The 18,137-nt window shown below is 38.7% G+C and overlaps 2 long non-coding RNA genes across 2 annotated transcripts in view; both read right to left on the bottom strand.

Annotated features, from left to right (window-relative positions):
* Positions 1-18,137, bottom strand: part of LOC148977520 (uncharacterized) — a 139,323-nt gene that overhangs the window by 6,619 nt on the left and 114,567 nt on the right. The window lies entirely within an intron of this gene.
* LOC120478550 (uncharacterized) lies at positions 14,239-16,816 on the bottom strand. The gene is made up of 6 exons (XR_016169648.1): positions 16,499-16,816; positions 15,982-16,036; positions 15,828-15,879; positions 15,674-15,717; positions 15,486-15,546; positions 14,239-15,383 (listed from the first exon to the last, which is right to left on the bottom strand). It is a non-coding gene; the product is annotated as an uncharacterized LOC120478550 (long non-coding RNA).

Genomic DNA, 18,137 nt, shown 5'->3' with positions numbered 1-18,137 from the left:
CATTCATCATCATGAAGTGACCTTAAAGTTATTGTCCGGAACCCTGTACAAACTGGGTTAGCCGAGGGCTCAGTTGCACTTCCAACATCTCTCTTTTTAGAGCTTTTCCCATAATACACTAATGCAACCCTCTTTAGAAGAGCTCTTTTTTACTTTGTGTCATGAGCTGAGCCATGTTAGATCACCAAAGTAGAGGTCATGATCACTTAGCGCTGTTAGATTTATAATTACTGTTTTGATAAGTACACAGTTCGCTCCTTGCAAGCACTGAGATGAGACGCAGAACTGAGTGACTAACTGGTTGTGAGTCACACTACGAAAAGACTATAAAAAGCTACAGTCCATCAGGCAAGTAACATTTCCTCACGTTACATGGCTGTCCCACACTTGGTCTCGATCATAAAGTTTATGCCTTAGAAACCAGTGGTCGGAAATAGTGGCCTTTAACTCGTTAATGGACTGGCAGTTGCCGCATGATCGTTCTTGTATAAACTCCATGGCTGCGGAAGCACAAGATGGGTTTTACATGTGGTTCCCCATCCAAAGTAATTACCCCAAATCTACTCATAATTTAGATGATATCTTAGCTGTCGGTTTTGATGGATGGCTCATTTGGGAAGACTGTCTGATCATTCATCAGTAATTTGCAGGAACCTGTATGGTCACCAGATGTGCGATTAGATACATAATTATATGGATCCTTCTCGGTCGGATTAAGCGTCCCTAATTTTCAGCCAAATTGGACTCGGTTGAAGAAAAACTTTCTTTTCCAACTTTATTGCTGCTGGGAAACTTCAGATCAACTGAGTTTGTAGTGGTGGTTAACATTAATCAAGTTTTCAGTGCTCAATTATTCCACATAAATCATGTCTGAGTTCAAATTCGTCTGTGTAAGGTGTGTGAAGAACTGTGAAGATAATTCTGCCAAATATCGAGCATGCCCAAGTGCTATAGCCAAACCGGTAATCCATATCTGTCCCGTCTGTTCAAAACAGATGACCAAGGGTTCCTTGTCATGCAGCCTGGTACATTCACGATTCAGAAACTCTACAATAAAACAACATAATATTTCCCTCGGAAAACTTTTCTCGACTGCATGAACTGCTCATTAGTTCGAAATTCCAGTCTGTTGCACATGCTCAAATGGCATGTGCTGTTGGAAAATAAGTGGAGCTTTTTCTCTGGTGCAAGTGGTGTTCGTCAACAACCTCAACCTCCTCTATTTCTCCTTAAGATGTATCCTGTGTTGTCAGATCTTGGCTGGGACTCTTTTCGGAATTACATCTCCGCCCATACGGGAGGCTGCAAGATTGATTAACTAATCCGCGCATGATTGATGCCCAAGCCTTTAGCATTTACCATGTGTTCCCTTGCTAAGCGCTATCAGCCATGTGCACCCACTTTTACCGGCTCTTGCATCCCAGGCTCCCCGTGGCCCTATCCTAGGCTGTCTTATATCATCACAGTGACCACTAAATCACTCCAATAGTTTAACCCAGGATGATTTATGTCAGTGGTGGAACATTGCTTATACTGTTTATTTTGGTCATATTGAAGGAGATCTGGCTGAGCGAGGCCTCGGGAAGGTCAAACTGGAGGCTATCAATGCGAACGAAAATGAATGACAATGTGCAAGGTGTGATTGGGCTGGATGCGCGCTCAGGTTTGACCATGTGCATTGTTTGAAAATAAGCTTTTTTAATGCCCTAATATGAAATATGTTATTTAATTGTGAGTTTGGCAAGTGGTTTTTGAGATTTAAGGAGATTTCAGGACTAGGCCTTGGATGCCCAAAATATCTGCGCGGAGGCATTGCAAATATGGCAACAGAGTGAACAGACTTTCCTTGAAAAGGACTTTGGTGTAAAAGATTATCAAAAAAAAAAAAAAAAAAAAAAAGGCTGGTCTTGGTTCTGTGCATTGGTTGTTGATTTGATGTTGAGATGTGGCTGTTACACTCAAAAGCGGAGGCAGATGATTATGCTTGCAGGGAGGGGTTTAAGTGGACTCAATGATAGTAGAAGTCTTACTTACATCACTAAGTAAATGATTGAGTTGAGTCAAGTCATGGTTATATTAATCAGTAAAAAATGAAGCAGTATGCATGGATGAACAGGGATTATGTCGAACGTCGCATGACCGTACCGGAACACTGGTCTTTACACATCCACTAGTCAGAGAAAGTGTCAACAGCCGAATAAACTGACACCGAAATCTATGGACTTTTAAGGTAATTAACTAACTTACCATGTTTACTTTGGTATATGCATTTATTTCATTTGGGGGGGGGGGGGGGTTTGCTGCTTTTTTTTTGCATGATTATGTTTATGGGGTGCAATATAACAAGTATTCGTGGTTTTTCTTTTTCAAAAAGTCTTATTTTCTATAAGCATCACCTTTATTGTAAGCCGCGCTCTCCTCTGTCCCCTGAACGACTGGTTGACTTCCTCATTCTATGAAACCACTCCCTCAGAAACAGGCAGTGGGCTCAGATTGGTTAGTTTGGGCCGATGTGTGGTGATTGGCTAAACTGTCGCTCACGTTGTCCAGAAGGTTAACGCCTATTACCTTTACGGGCAAAAAGTGCCTGCGCTCCGGTCCAATCATGTAAATAATGGTGTCGATACTGCATTATCAGTTTGAGGCAGAATTAGACAGAGAAAGCGGCGATGAAGAGAGTCAAGCAGAACCTCACCACACACGGCTCTTACTAAACGTTTTTGAATGATAATTTGCTACATTTTCTAACTTTATACATGTTTGTTTAACACAATAGCATCTGACTGGCAACAATAGCAACTGACTGGCTGCTAATGTTATACTCAAACAGTGTTGGCATTAGTTTATGTTCTTGATCAAATCGAAAATAATGTCATAAGCATATATACATGAAAGATACGTTTAAAATATTAGTACTTATACAAAATTTAATGTTTGTTTGTACGCATTTTTCATAGACACAAAATAACATAACTAGTAGCCTAGTGGCTATGAGCGCTGGCATTTAAAAAAAAAACTAAAACACAAGGCTACGTCTGGAATTATACATGCAAATACATTTAAAATGATGAAGTCTTAGCCTACTTACAGGTTGTGGCCCAACAACTGCTGCCTCTGGTTTCAAAGTCGGAACTGCTTCATGTTTTAGTAACAGTTTTTTTCGAATCCGGCATTGAATTCGTGGAGATTCTGGAAGCTGTCTTCCGTAAAATGCGCAGCACAGAGAGCTAAACGACGAAGTGAAGCATCCATGGGAAGGTCGAACACAGAAGACCTGACAGCTGGGTGAACACACACTTGACGAGCCGCAGAAATATGGCCATGTCCTTTTTTGCATTTTCCGGAGGGAGGGTTGATGTAAATGTATGGGCTAGTGATGTCTAAAACCCGGCTTTAGTCCCAATCGAGTCGTTTTGTAGGCTATATACTTCCTGATTTTTAAAAGACGATATGCTTTTAGCACTGCAACTTTGCAGATACTGTTCATGCACCAACAGCAACATTACACACTATTTAAAATCAAAAAAGTGAAAAAAACAACAAAAAACTTTTAGATATCAATCTGTATATGCGAGGGATATTGGTAAAGCTCATCTTTGCTTGCTCCTTTTAAAGGGCACCTATTATGCCCCTTTTTACAAGATGTAATATTGGTCTCGGGTGTCCCCAGAATGTATTTGTGAAGTTTCAGCTCAAAATACCCCACAGTTAATTTATTATAACCATTTGAAAATGTCATTTTGGGGCCTGCTTAAAAATGAGCTGTTTCGGGGGTATACCACCTTAAATGCAAATGAGCTGCATATCCCCGCCCTGCCTTTGGATGAGGGCGTAACTTGATACCTATGGCAGTCGGTACTGAGAGAGTGAGAGAAACCACTGTTTTGAATGTCATTCAGCGTTCGTTTGAATCGGAATATCTAAATAGTACGAACAGACTCCGGCAGAAAAAACACAAATGAGAATGGACCAGTACGTCTCGGTATGGTTATTTGATACATTTATGTACTTATAGAGTTGTAATCGCGTCCGGATGTGCAACACACACACAGACACACACAAACACTGAAGCTGGCGCAATATTTTGAAACTACATACACATTCTGTGATAAAGTTTGCTATGTACAAGCGAAATTACATTTATGCGAGGGACCTGTGGCGTCATGTTTACTTGTCATACAGGTGCTTCTGTGGCAAATGTGAGAAGATGGCTAACTTACAGAACAAGAACATACAGTATATGCAGTTTTTAATACAATATCTTTAAAAATATATGTATTTATAAACGTGTGGTTACACACTATACAAACAAGCTTTAAATTATATACACAGACATCCTACGACGACAACAACTTTAGACGCATTTGTTGTTGAATTGGCTGACATTGACTGAAAAGACTATTTGCTCAAAAATCATAAAATACACTGTTACTGGATGTGACGGTGGATCGCAAACAGTAGATGACGATCCACAGTTGAGGATTAACTTTTAAACCACAACAGGATTAACCCACGACAGAATGTTTACGTTTCCAAGAGACATTACCGGCTGTCGTTAAAACAATGGAGGATGATGTGTACAGATCACCGAGGGCGGGGTCTAGGCCACAACCACACTGTCAATCAAACCCCTTGCTCAATTCTACGTCACAAAGCGCTGAATCTTAGAACAGCTCATTCTGAGACAGTGCATGTGATTTATTGAGATTGTAAAAAAAAAAAACACCGGGTGGATTTTTATCATTGTAGGGTGGTTTTGCTCACACACTGCCAACACACATTTATGTTCAAACACCACGTAAAAGTGAATTTTCCATAATAGGTGCCCTTTAAGACCTGAACCGGAAGCGATGTGATCTGTTTTACAGAATAGAGAAATTAAGTTTGCACATAACCCCTATTGTCCACAATATGACATATAGCATGCACTTAGGGTTTCATGCAATTTTTTTTTATTAACACGTAAGTAATAAGGTACGAGTGGCTGTGTTGTATCGTAAATAAGTCACGGCTGAGGGCGTTGTTAAGCTTCGCGTCGTGCCTTACAACGCCCTTCAGCCGTGACTTATTCACGAAACAGCACAAGTCTCAAGTACCTTATTGCTTTTATAAAATGGTTACCACACAATACAAACATTAATGCTGAAAAATGTGTATCTACGCAACTTTAAAGAGGTAAAATCACTAAAAGACCCTTAACTGTTAAAAGGACAAGATATCGCAGTGAACATTCAAATAGATTTTTTTTTCATAACGAGTATAGGACTGACCTGAAGGAAAATTCTATACTGTTAATGCGTACACTCGCTTACTCAATCCCTCACAATACTCTACTATACAATGAACAATATCCATGAGATCAAACATGTGTTTGCCAAGTTGCAAGTTGCCAAGAGTTACTAGGGGTGTTGTGTAGTGAGACATACTGTAGAACCGAAGGGTGAAGTGGTCATAGCCGTGTTTTATCATGAATAAAACACTGCTATTGACCAATCAGAGATACTATACCATACATATTTTTAAAGTCCCCATGAAATCAAAATTGACCACACTTACTTTGTTTGTCTAAATTGATCGTTTTGTGGTGAACAATTCATACATGCAAGTCAATCCACAAAAAAAAAAAAAAAAAAATTGGCTTCGTAATCTTTAATCAAATTTTGAAAATGCCCCTCCCCTCTGCATTGGAGGACCTTGCCCGATGACGTAGGCTTTACGGTTTGGGTGTCTCCTTAACATCCATAACCACACCCCTCCAACTGACAGCTGCTGTGTGTTTGTGAGCGCCGAGCGAGCATTGATTGACAGTGTGTGTAAACTTGCGTCATCCTCCATTTCAGAATGAAACACCCATTTTTCTAGATCCAATCAGGTGCTAGTTGGGAAAAAAAGCCACGCCCACTATTTTGCCTCATTTAGTATTCCGTTTCTCGTCACAACACTGGAGAAAAGTCGTTTGCAACTTCCGGTTCACGGGGACTTTAATATCTTTTTTGTACATACACGTTCATTTAAAGAGATTGAGATTAGTTTTGGTTGTGAATGACTCCATGGTTTTTGCAAAGTGAGCGATTATACGACTCGATATAATATCACCGTAAGTCTATCTTATTGTCCCCTACTGGTGTGAATATGTAACCTGCAGAAAGATCCAAAGAACAAATTTGAATGAATCATGTCATTGAGATTAATCAAAATCCCACTACTTGTAATGCAGCATATATTATATTTTACATAGTTTAGCTTAATCTTTTTTTAGGTAGCAATAATGCAAGTGTTTTAATGAGTAATATAATTAATTACATGGAAATACCAAGTAAAGCCTGATCTGATTTGCAATAATGATTACGATCCCTTTGCTGGCTTAGAAAATATGAAATTATCTCATTTGAATTGAGTATCAGGGCTTGAAAAGACCAGATTTAAGATGGATCAAAGTGCACCAGAGAAGCCACTAAGTAATCATTCCTAACCTTTTCATGACATTCAAACAATGCATGTCATTGACTGTAAGGTGATCCAGATCTAGCTCCTCCAAGTGCATCACATCTATACCTTCTCATCACATCCAGAGCTTTGACACTTCTCTAAGTTTCCCTCATTCATTTCAGGGATCATTTTAGCTCTTCTTGACTACTCCAAGCCCCTCCTGCTTTTGAACGCAATTAATTTCATCTTCCGAAATGAAATAGCATGTCTGGAGTGCGATGTGAATTATTGAAGCGCGGTGGACTTCTGCCAGTGTCATTGAGGGACGCACTCCCACAACTCTGCCAAAAAAAAAACCATCCGCATGGCACTGAAGTCACCATCCCGATATCCACTTGTGTCTTACGCTCGACGGGCCTGCTGATGGAACCATATGCTTACGCTACACCCATGTATCTGACGTGTCATAAATCAAGTCTGGCGGTTTGTCTTGTGCTTCGCTGTTGTGTGGAGCTAGGATATACCCAGTTTGAAGTGCACCGGAACGCTTTTCTGCTAAAGTAATTTGCCTCACATGTTTTATGACAGCACATCCCCTAAAGCAGAATGCTGCTGCATGTCAAACAGTATAAGACACTCAATTGCGTTGATAATAAATACCAGGCAATTAAAAAGAACACGGATATCCAATTCTTCCACAAAACATGAGGACTTAACTGAATCTATTTGATTTTATCACCACCCAGCATGCAACTGTGTCAGTTTGATGCATTGACATCATTTTTACTTAGACTTTTTGGGGGGATTAAATGGATTCGGACAACTTTGTGAGTAAACATCAGCTTTTATTGACCACGTTTATTATTTGCTTACCTTTCCTATGATAAACCTGTCAGACCGTGTTACCACTTTATTGTGCTTAAAGATATTGTTTCTTGATATTTGCGATAAAGTGGTGTTATTTGCAATGTCTAGTGAAAAACCATCAGCAATAGGAACAATTTGACAGAGGCTGTGAGCAAGTGCTCTTAAGTTTCGATTCATAAACCGGTTTGTGCTAATGCCCTCAAACTGTGCAGAATTCAGTACCACTGAAAGGGACAAACAAAGCCAAATGACTGACTGGAGCTGAACCAACTCAATGCTGATTCATCTTAACAGGCATAATTCCTGTCCTTCAAAAAAGTAGGACATGGTGCTATAGCAAGGCAATGAGTTAGATTGCAAAACAATTTGAAGAATGTAAAACATGATGAGAAAGTATACTTTGAAAGTAGGTTTGGGGTCACTAAGATTTATTTTAAAGAATTTTTTCACTTTTATTTAGTAAGGACACATTCATTTGGTCAAAAGTGACAAACTGCTCTGAGACACAAAGGTTGAGGATCCAAATGCACACTCTAAAAAATGCTGGGTCGTTTAAGGCAATTTTGGTTAAAATATGGACAAACCCAGCCATTGGGTTAAAAATGTAATTTAAAAACGTAACCCAATGGCTGGGTTTGTCCATATTTTACCCCAAATTGGGCTCAAACAACCCAGCATTTTTTGAAGGAACATATCCAAATCCAAATACATAATCCAGAAAACAGACAAGGGTCATACCAACCCGATCTCACAGGAATTCGTACGAATTTTAATTCGTAACCATTCGTACGACCTCACTCGTACGAATTAGTACGATTTTGCTAAATCGTACATATTTTACGAATTAGCCAATTCGTATGAATTCGTACGAATGACCGAACCCTGAACCCGCCCCTAAACATAACCGTGACGTGGGTTTAGACAAATCGTACAAATTCGTACGAGTGAGGTCGTATAAATTAGTCCGAATTAGCCACTTTTGAATCACTCGTACAAATTTGTACGAATTGGTCGTGAGATAGCGTAGGTCATACACAAACAATAAGAGATCAGGGCTGAGGCAAAGATAGAAATCTATGGGAAAAGGCAGAGAATCCAGAGAATCAAGATACGAGGAGAGACAGGAAACAAACGCTAAGAAATGGCGTGTTACACGTACAAGACTTTGCAGGGAATGATTGTGAAAACCTGGCTGTTAGCTAAACAAGGTAATGAGACACAGGTGGATGCAATCAGGGATGAGTTTGGGCAGTGAGTTATGGGAAATGTAGTTTGTGAGGGATTGACAATAGTCTGATGTGGAGTGACCTCTGGCGGCTCTCAGGGGCACTCAAAATGGTGACCATTACAAATGATTTCCATTTTTAAATAAATGCTGTTCTTTTGAACTTTTTTATTCATCAAGGAAATATCATGGTTTCCAAAAAAAAAAAAAGCAGCAACACAACTGTTTTCAACTTTGATAATAATAAGAAATGTTTGTTGAGCATAAAATCAGCATATTACAATAATTTTTGAAGGACCATGTGTGTTTTATTAGCCCATGAATTCCCCGGTTTCCCCGCAATTTTATTCACGCTGCTAGGCAGCCTGGATACCATGAACCAAATTTTCCCCTGAGATAGGGAACCAATCACAGAACGGGGAGGGAGCATCAAGACAATGACGACGTACAGTATATGCGACACACCGAAGCAGTTTGTTTATCTATGGACCATGGCAGCAGATGCGAAGTTACCTTTTGATACAGCCTAATGTTTTACATTAAACATTTCGGCTCAATTGATTTGCAGAGGGGCCATTTAAACTGTTCCCTTTTACTGGTGATTCACTTTTTTAAATTTTTACTTCATATAATGTTAGCCTTTTTGTTGATCACATGTTTTATCATTCCATGTGTTTTAACAGCTAGATCGTGTTGCTATGAACACAGTTGTTCACTCAGGTAATATAATTGTTTTTAAATCAATATACACCTTTTTAAATAATTTTTTTTTTGTCAAATTATTGATTTATTTGGAGGTAGCATGTTATAAGTGGGAACATGTATAGACCCTTTTACAGTTGGTAAACATGGTGACGTTTTTTTTGTGGGCGGAGCTTAGGTGGAGGCAGAAAGATCCATCTGGCCGCTTCACTAACGCGAGTTAGCAAGGATTGTTAGCTTGTTTTTTAACAATGACTGGAGAAAATCCGATATTATCTTAATGTGTAAGGTCATTCAGTGTCCAGGACCGCGATTGTTATTTCCAAAAGTTATTTTTAACGGACAGAACTAGATTGGCCGACCTGTAGCCGCCTACACGCTCACTCAATGCATGGATGATCTGACAGGATTAACGTACGTTACCTCGGTTGAGTGGCCTGACTTCTACACCTACCTTATAGAGAAACCTAACTGAAAGAGAAACTGAGGCATATAAATCTTTAGATGCCTATATGGTCCTGTACAAGACTTGTGTGTATGATCCGCAGTTCTGCCGAGCCAGCGCCGAGACCACGACAATGTAAAGAGTGACATTACAGTGCGATTTTAATGATGTGAATATTTTCTAGAAAAAAAAGTTCCAGACACAGCATATTCATTTTTCATCAATTCTTGCACCAAACAACACAACAAGATGACATTTAATAATAGTAACAATTATTTAAGCTCCTTATTATGTAGCCGAATCTGTGCTGTTTTGCATTGACCGCCTCCAGTTTACACTTTGTTTTGCCTCCAGCTAGCGCCGTGACGTAACTGTGACGTCGGCGCAAAAGGGGTCTATAGTGAGGCGTTTGTTACAGCGGACACAACCCCATCAGGCTGAATCAAGACCCCTCCGCTTCACGTTAGAGTTCGCGGGGTTGTATTCGCTACAACAACCGTCTCACTATACATTCTCCCTTACATTTATTTATATATTTATTTCCATGAGGGCTGACAAGACAAAATAAGGACTGTCAAGAGTGTTTAAACAGTGCGGTATAGCAACCAAACCACTAGCACATTCACTGATGTAATGACGCAATGACGTGGACCGGCTAGCCTTTCTGTGCACTTGCTGTTCTCCAAATGCTAAAGAGGAGCTTTGTCTAGCCTCTGAAGGAAATGACTTGGAAGGACCCGTCCTGCCAAGGAGGTATCCTTGACATTGAGAAACATGTTTTGTGTATACATAAATCTCCTAAATCTCTGACCAATCGTCGTCTTTGTCTAATTTTCTGATCTGGTATCATTGAACCGATTGGCTATGAGCTACATACAGGTGCATTACAGACATTCGTAGCACCCAATAATATCCCAGATAGCAAACTGACATTGAATCAACGTGGAAATATGAAATTTAAACAACGTTGATCTGGCATTGTTTTGCTCATCGAATTAACGTTGAACCAACGTCAGGCGCGTTATTCTTCAAAACTAACGGAAAATCAACTTGAAATCAACGCTGTTTCAACGTTAGGAAAGCAAACCAATTGCGTCGATTTTCATTTAGCTTTGAAGAATCTACGTTTAACACAACGTCTGAAGTCTGACGTTGGTTCAACGTTAATTCGATGAGCAAAACCTATGCCAGATCAACATTGTTTCGATGTCATGAGAGACGTCGTTTCCACGTCGATTCAACGTCAGTTTGCTGTCTGGGATGGCTCTGGGCATTCGTAAATCATGCCTGAAATACGAGAAAATGAACATGTGGCATTCTCAATGATGCGTGGTCTGGCATTAGCCAGGCTAGTGTTTTGTGTCCTTTTACAGCTTTTCAGACTATGAGTTGTTGTATGGAAAACAGATGCACAGATATTTTTCAAAATGTTTCCTTTTGTGCAACAATGAAAAATAAAATGGCAAGATTGAAATATGAGTTGTGGAAAAGCTCTCCTTAGTCACGGAGGATGAGGACTGAACTAAATTGGATCCTCAGCCTGCGCTTCCGTGCCAAGTGCCCAGTTCCAACAGCTCCACTCCGACTGCGCCGTGAGGATGCCAACCTCATTTTCATGAATCTACTGAAAGAATATTACCCAGTATTTACCCGGCTCCGGGCTCACTGTAACTCCCTCTTGTTCTCTGTCACCAAAGTTTAAAATAATTTAGCATGCAAAGCTGTCAAATGAGTTAAATGAGACATGCAGCCAGGTTATGTTAGACTTAAGGGGGTTGCACACCGGACGAGAAGCGTCACGTCTTTAAAAAATAAAACACATTATTCTCTATGAGTGTACACACACCGGCTGCGCCACAGTGTGCCATTTACATAGTTTTATATAAAATTTAAATAATTTTTGTCTCAAATCGTTGCTGATGGATCCTGACTTTGCCCTATGCTGCAATATACATTTAGTTTTGCATTCATTTACAGAAATCAGCTGCTTGAATGACAATTGCTGATGTTATTGGATTTTTCAGGTGAGATTCTCAATTCATTCAATTAACGGATGCTCTGAGGTAAAGTTTTCAGACTGCAGACTTAGCAACAATTGTATTTAATTGTACAGTACAATCATAACATAGAACAGACATTATCTTCATTTCCTGTCATTAAACATAACAATATTGCTGGCCATACACTGATGAGAAAGTGCGCGTCCGGTGTGCGACACCTGGAGCAACGCGGCACGTCCGGTGTGCGACCCCCTTTATTCAATTAAACTTAAATTATTATAGTGAACAATAATGTTTCTGGGAAAAAAAATGTATTGAATGAGTAACTGTCACTCAACTATTAGCTTTGTATCACAGAACATAAATAAACATCATACTTTATATGCAATAGAATAGCAGGGTTCCACAGCCATGAAGAGACACTGTCCTGCAGAGTTTAGCACAAACCAAGATCAAACTCACAAACCTGCAACTGAACTCTGAAGGCCTAGAGCATGTTCAAGTCTGTCTGAACTAAACTCTGAAAGGCAGTGGTCCTCCAGGATCGGATCTGAGGAACGCACAAAAACCAGAGCTGTAAAATGTTCAAGGGGTGGTACAAAAGTAAAGCACAACTTCCCGTCCACATGAACAGCAGATCTCTACGTAATGGCATCTGATGTCCAAACAATAATCAATGCGTTTGTTAGTATTTGGTATCATATTATTTTGCTAGAGTCCATTTTAGACAATCTTCTAACTATACTTTGTAACTACATGTCAACTACAAGTCATTAGAGTATTAGTTTATGTCTGTCGGCTTAATATCGGCTATCACTTTATTATAGCCCTATTCGCAAGGGGTTAGTATTATCTGGTGACCTGTAGTAATTTGTAATAATTGCGGAGTTTGTCTGAGATCTTAATCCCGTGCGAATCGGCCATGTCTGTAATTTGTAAAGTAAAAATTCCCCCGAAAATTACCTACTATATTTCGCCGAACACCGAGGTCCTGTGATAATATTAGTCCCGTGCGAATCGACATCTCTGTGATTTGGCCGGATCGTATATCATTTTTTCAAGGTTTTTGTTTCATTTGCGCCTTTTTATCCTTCTTTCGCAAAGAATAGAGGCTGAGTTGGAGTGTTTTGATAGTATTTTTGGTGCAGGATCATATTTTCCGCACTATAGCCTAAAGCCCTATTCACACGGGATTAGTATTATCTGGTGACCTGTAGTAATTTAATAATTGCGGAGTTTGTCTGTGATCTAATCCCGTGTGAATTGCCCATGTCTGTAATTTGTAAAGTAAAAATTCCCCCTCAAATGACCTACTATATTTCGCCGAACACCGAGGTCCTGTGATAATATTAGTCCCGTGTGAATCGACATCTCTGTGATTTGGCCGGATCGTATATCATTTTTTTCAAGGTTTTTGTTTCATCTGCGCCTTTTTATCCTTCATTCGCGAAGAATAGAGGCTGAGTTGGAGTGTTTTGATAGTATTTTGGGTGCGGGGTCATATAGCTAGTACAACTACCGGAAATACAATTTGCAGAAAGAGAAAGCTGAAAACCACCAGAAGAGCAAAAACAACAACAAAAAAAAATCATTAGATGGAGATGAATGACATGTTTAGCAGCATACGGTAAGGACAATTCTTCTGTTTATTAGGCTATATACAGCTAGACATAATAACGACAAGACATTTCAAAGCTATAGCCTAATGACATCATATCCACGAGATAAGTCAGTAAATTCGAGTAAAATTACAGGCTTCGCTTATCCCGTGCGAATGCGCCACATGAAATTCAGATGTGGGTGGGTAATTTTAAATTCACACGTGGTTCCCAGGTAATAGGCTACTAATCCCGTGCGAATAGGGCTTATGAAGCATCCCAAACAGACATTTTATGTTCTAAGTAACCTTGCAAGTACATGTCAACTTGTTAGTAACCATAACCCTAACGGTTTGCTAATACTTGAGAATGTATTTGCACTCTAGTTATTAGTGTCTAAAAGTGGACCATCAAAATAGAGTAAAACCAGCAGTTTTCCACAATCCCCATGGTTTTTGAGATAATAATAATAGAGAGATTAATATGTACCTCTGCTAAGAATGTTACACTGCATGAAAAGTGGGATTTTCGTCCCCGTAAACTACCGGGAATCTCCCTAATTTTCGGCAGTTAACGACAATTTACAGACTGTGAACGTCGCGTTCCACTGTGCCACATATTGACGGAAACGAACCATGACGTATGCATGCAGCGCTCGCGGAGGTGCGAATGGCCCTAATTAGCATATGAATAGCAGCACTGCGCGCGCCTTGCCAGAGAATGGCTTGAATTTCCTCACTCAGTATTGGTTGAAATTCACTACATTTAAACAAGAAAATCACTCGTGATTGGTTGGCAGATCTGTTACTATTGGTCAGCCGACATAAAATTATAATAATAATAATCATATATATATATATTCATATGATATGCTATTATGTTGTTTATTCATGTCATTGTTATCCTATGGACTAAATTATTATTACCATCAAGGACATGAATTTATTGAGGAAAGGAACATTTGCCACATACTGTTTATTCAAAGAAATAGCTTTATTAGAACAAACACAAAACTATGTACACAGCATAGGAGAACATCTTTCAAAGCACAGAAAACATGTCCTCCACCCTCTGGAAACATGGGACAACATACATACATACAGCACTACAGTTATACAAATAAATCAATAATATATTGCATCTCTATTCAAAAATAAATTGCCCTGAATGGCATCAGAATTGGGCACCAGATATATCAAACACAATGTACAGTGGAGCCAGAATTATGAACGAATAATAAGGATGTAATTTAAAGGTATGGTTCACTTTGAAATAAATTTTTGATATGTTTTATCTTATCTCAAGGGCATCCAAGATGCAGGTGGTTTTGTTTCCACAGTATTTTCAATTTTGATATTTTTAGGTCAAACTGTTGTTGTCTGTCAGTCATATAATGCAGGTCTATGGTCACCACCTCAAAGAGCATGCACAAAGAAGACCAAATTAAACATGATTTAATGACTCATAAATTAAGTACACAATGATTGACTAAGACACGAAATGAGCGTTTTGGGAAAGAAAACAAACAGTATTTATATTGTATAAATGTGTGTGTGTGTGTGTGTGTGTGTGTGTATATATATATATATATATATATATATATATATTTAGATATACACAAAATGCAATACATCTTAATATGTTTAGATCTTCACAGTAAAACTTCCGAAATCTGTGTAAACAATGAGTGACGTACCAGTGCAAGATCGCTTCTGGCGGTTTCCACCGCATGCGCAGATCATATATATATATACACACACACACACACACAGACTGTTCATTTTCTCACACAAACCGCTCGTCTCGTATCTTAAGCCATCAACGTGTACTTACAGTTATGATTCATTAAATCATGTTTAATTTGTACTTCTCTGTGCATGCTCTTTTAAGAGATCCCCATAGACTTCCATTATATGACTGACTGATGCCCTTGACGTAAGCCAAAACATTTCAAAAAATAATTTCAAAGTGAACTATCCCTTTAAAACTCTTAATTCAAGTCCTGTAGGCTTGGCTCATCAGGGCGAAGTGAATTTAAGTCTTTGCGACGCGTGCTTGAGGTTCACCTTGATGTACATACACCTCAGTGGCTGTGGAAACGAATTTCATGACCCCTTCTGCAAAGTTGAAAAAGACAAATGATTTAGATGTATGCAAAGGCAATCTGCCCCAAGTCCCCACATTTGTAAGCAAAAATATGTTTCTTCCACATCCACTACCTGGTTTCCTTCAGGCGATGGCGGATGTCGACCAGTAGTTTCAGGACCTTTTTCTGGAACACTGAAATAAACGAACACATTTGGTGATGTTTACAATGCTCTAATTAGAATAACAAAGTTTGCTAGCTCACAAGAGAGAAGGTGTCTATTAAAAGTGTCTTCTCCACTGCCAATAGATCAACACTTACCACCAGGTTTCAGTCACTGCATCTCCCAGTCTCAGTCACTGCATCTATACCACAAAAAAATGTGTTTTAAAAGTTATTATCAAATGATGAAACTGAACAGATTTATAAGATATTTAAAAACTTGGTCAAACATTTATAACTGAATATAACATGCCATGTTCCAGTTCTCTTTGGCGTTTTCACCACTGTCTCACGCTCAAAGTCATCTATAAACACAGACGTTAATCCAAATTAGTTTAGTTTTACTTTTTATTTGACTGGGGCCTGTTCAAAAGAAAAGAGGATGAGATCACAACACGTAACGTTACCTTGTTTAGGTGTTTTTTCTCCCATCAGCGAAGGACACCTCACTCCTAACAGCCCCTGAGAGACAAAACAAATCACAAACATCTGAAGATTTCACTCATCACACAAAGTGATGCAATTTTACAAACAAGGATAGCCTACACTAGAGCATACAAGCACATTACGCGCTTTGTTTTAGGACCCTGGCACTTATTATTTTTTCATAATTTCTGACGATATTCAGAGTAAATGAGTTAGTTTGATTACTATCAAAGAATGGTAGCTAACTTGCAGCCAGATAACAACGTGCACCCCAACGTACAGTTTAGTGTCCCAAATTTGTTCAAATTGAAATGAAACAAAAAAAGAATTAAGAGCAGCAAGCTAACGCAAAACAAAAAACTGTTCCGTTAGGTTAACACCCTTGGACATTCGCGGCAGTAATCACAGCCGATTTGTGAAGTTTAAGACAAAAACGCTAAACTACCAAAAACTATAAGTAGACATGGACATAGAATTCACTAAGCTGGACGAACTTACCTTCAATTTAGAGGAAAAGATGGGTTCCCCAGCGATCATGACGGCGAAGCAGGCTGAATATCTGTGTAGTTACTTTCTGCTTAAAAAACACGCCACATGCCTGGCACGTTGCCTCAGCCAATCAGAGTGGCTGACGTTACAGGTTGGATTATGACGATATGCTGCCTCAGCCAATCAGAGTTACGTTCACTGGTTTTTGACTCAGGTTGAAAGGCTGTCGCCGGCTGTCCTTGACTTTTCTGCTGCTGTTAGTTCATTTTAAATTAGGAATAAGGTGGATATACCTAAATAGGCTACCATGAAATGTAAAAATACATATATGCATAAATAAATAACTTTATTAGGTTACTTAAAATAAATAAACCAGTAAAAAAATTGTAAAAAACAAAAACAAAAAACATCTGTTTATAACTGTGAATTAACATCAAAGATGTTATCATATATTTTGAAAACCTCTTCCTTAAATGTTATGATGAATCTTATAATTTTATTAGGAAAATTTCATATTCATAAGAGTAAAATGATTCTAAACCTTGTTTGAAGTTTTTTTTTTTTTGGTCTAATTTTTAGTTTTCAGTATATTCTGTCTCTCAAATGTATCGATAAAAATGTAGTGATACAATTGTATTTGCTAAAGAATATTGAAGCTAATTGAAGCTAATTTTCTTTCTTTAAATAGTACAAATTACTGGTTTCTAACTTTCTCTTAAATCATAATATTATACACAATAGAGATAGTCCCTTTCCTGTTTTTATTTCATTTGTTCAATTCTGTCCTATTTTTATTTGTTTCTTATTTATTGTGAAATTATTATTTGTTGATTGTTATCTTTTTGGATGTCATGTTATTGTTGTAATTGTTGTGCATTATGTGCAATGTTAAAAAAACAAAAAACAAAAAAAACACAGCAATTAGGTTATACTGAGCCTGATCTTGTCTTAGAATGAAGTTATACCTTTCAGAAAAATGTTACCTGGGGTGAAACTCCCCTACCCTTATTTGCATGTGTATAGCTCACAGCATTTTCATTTACATGTCAAAGCCTCCTCTAGATTTAGGAGAAGGGGGGACAATGGGGGGACAACTGCCAAGCAAGGCCCACGTCAATTTCCGGCAATTCACAGCAGTTTTGAGTGTTACCTGTAAATTGCCGTGTGCAGTCGTAAACCTGAACTTCCACGACAATCTACAGTGCCGCTTACTGACGAAAATCCCACTTTTCATGCAGTGTTACTGACTTCAAGAATTCCTTTCAGAAGAGTCAAGTCGGGTGAAATTCCATGGCCAGTGATCACTCTTGTAGCGAACTGTTATCTCACTGCCTCTATATGCTGACTCAGCTCTGTGTAAATGTATTTCAGATGTCCATTCAGAAATAATTTTCAGTGTCAATGACTTTTTTTTTCTCTGTACTTCCAATTTAGGTACTTTTCCTGTTCTATAATGCAAAAAAAGTGGTAATATATAATATTTCTGAAATTATATTTAATTTTGCTTATGTGAAGGTGCAATATATAAGAATGATGTGGTATAGTGGTCGAAATAGGTACTGCAGTCCAATGGGCTATATGCACGCATAAGTTCCGCATTTGACGCAAGGATGCTCGTCCATTTCTGGTTGTGGAGATTAAAGCGGAG

This window comes from Pimephales promelas, chromosome 9, assembly GCF_988280905.1.
Source record: "Pimephales promelas chromosome 9, fPimPro1.hap1.1, whole genome shotgun sequence".
NCBI lineage: Eukaryota > Metazoa > Chordata > Actinopteri > Cypriniformes > Leuciscidae > Pimephales > Pimephales promelas.
This window is presented reverse-complemented; position numbering and strand designations above follow the sequence as displayed.